This window comes from Nerophis lumbriciformis, linkage group LG16 (assembly GCF_033978685.3).
Source record: "Nerophis lumbriciformis linkage group LG16, RoL_Nlum_v2.1, whole genome shotgun sequence".
Classification (NCBI taxonomy): domain Eukaryota; kingdom Metazoa; phylum Chordata; class Actinopteri; order Syngnathiformes; family Syngnathidae; genus Nerophis; species Nerophis lumbriciformis.
Genome location: NC_084563.2, coordinates 25,257,099 through 25,259,598, shown reverse-complemented (window position 1 = coordinate 25,259,598; position 2,500 = coordinate 25,257,099).

Here is a 2,500-nt window from a genome sequence, read left to right as displayed (position 1 = left end):
TATATATATACATAAACACACATATATATATATATATATATATATATATAAAACACACACATATATATACACATAAATACATACACATATATATTTGTACATACATACACATAATATGTGTGTATGTATCTATATATACATACACACACACACACATATATGTGTATGTATATATTAATACGTATACACATATATATTTGTGTGTGTGAATGTGTATGTATGTATATATACACACACACACACACACACACACAAATGTGTATGTATATATAAATATATGTATATTTGTGTATTTATATGCATGTGTGTGTATACATATATATACATATATATATATATATATATATATATATATATATATATATATATATATATATATATATATATATATATATATATATATATATATATATATATATATAAAACTTTTTTGACCTCAAGGCTTCAATGTAAATTGCATTAATATATACACTTTTTAATGAACATTATATCATTATGTATTGTATAATTGGTTGAATGTGTCACCCTTTAGGCCATTGACATACGCAGCAGGAAGTGAGGAGAGACAAAAGTTGAACGGTCCAAGAAGACTACACTCCACTGAGGCGACTGGCTTCTAATTTATTTATTTATTTCTTATGGTTTAAGAAAAAAATGCTTTGTCGCCCTCCAGTGGACACGGCATCTTGTTTTCTTCAGTGTTGGGAAAACACAAGTTTAAAATTTTAATGTTTAAGTACTATGTACTATGTCAATGTTTTTGTCAAGCACTTGACATATTTATACTATGTATAACATCATATTTGTTAACATTTATGCAGTATCAAGAAAAGAAAATATATTTAAAAATAAAAATAGTTTTGTTTTTTTCTACATCTGCATGTTCTCCCAAAAAGATGCATTTTATTTTAAGTGTAACCCTCTTTGAAGAATAGTTTATCCTTTTCGCGATTTGATCAGTCCGTACAGCCCAAAACAACGCAAGCATAGGGCATTTTTCTCAGAGAAGAGCTAAATGGCGCCTAGTACCCAATGAGAACAGACGCATATTTCATGCGCCGGATGCTACGTCGTTCGAAATCCAAGCAATTCTACATCATTGCTCTATTTTTTACAGTAGGTACGGAAAGTATTCAGACCCCTTGATATGGTTCACTTTTTGTTTCATTGCAGACATTTGCTAAGATCAAAAAAGTTAATTTTTTCCCTCAATGTACAAAACCCAAAAGCAGTGAAGTTGGCACGTTGTGTAAATGGTAAATATAAACAGAATACAATGATTTGCAAATCCTTTTCAACTTATATTCAATTTAATAAACTGCAAAGACACGATACTTAATGTTCGAACTGAGAAACTTAATTGTTTTTTGCTAATAATCATTAACTTAGAATTTAATGGCAGCAACACATTGACTGAGGAGACCAATTATTGAAGCTTTTCAGGTGGAATTCTTTACCATTCTTGCTTGATGTACAGCTTAAGTTGTTCAACAGTCCGGGGTCTCCGTTGTGCTATTTTAGGCTTCATATTGCGCCACACATTTTCAAAGGGAGGTCTGGACTACAGGCAGGCTAGTCTAACACCCGCACTCTTTTACTATGAAGCCAAGCTGTTGTAACACGTGGCTTGGCATTGTCTTGCTGAAATAAGCAGGGGCGTCCATGATAACGTTGCTTGGATGGCAACATATGTTGCTCCAAAACCTGTATGTACCTTTCAGCATTAATGGTGCCTTCACAGATGTGTAAGTTACCCATGCCTTGGGCACTGATACACCCCCATACCATCACAGATGCTGGCTTTTCAACTTTGCGCCTTGAACAATCCAGATGGTTCTTGTCCTTTTTGTTCCGGAGGACACGATGTTCACAGTTTCCAAAAACAATTTGAAATGTGGACTCGTCAGACAACAGAACACTTTTCCACTTTGCATCAGTCCATCTTTGATGAGCTCAGGCCCAGCGAAGCCGGCGGCGTTTCTGGGTGTTGTTGAAAAAATGGCTTTGGCTTTGCATAGTAGAGTTTTAACAGATTAGGCGACAAACTGTAGTTACTGACAGTGGTTTTCTGAAGTGTTCCTGAGCCCATGTGGTAATATCCACACTGATGTTGCTTTTTGATGCAGTACCGCCTGAGGGATCAAAGGTCCGTAATATCATCGCTTACGTGCAGTGATTTCTCAAGATTCTCTGAACCTTTTGATGATGTTACAGACCGTAGATGGTGAAATCCCTAAATTCCATGCAATAGGTCGTTGAGAAAAGTTGTTCATAAACTGTTGGACAATTTGCTTAGGCATTTGTTCACAAAGTGGTGACCCTCGCCCCATCCTTGTTTGTGAATGACTGAGCATTTCATGGAAGCTGCTTTTATACCCAATCATGGCACCCACCTGTTCCCAATTAGCCTGTTCAGCTGTGGGATGTTCCAAATAAGTGTTTTTGAGCATTCCTCAACTTTCTCAGTCTTTTTTGCAACTTGTGCCAGCTTTTTTGAAAC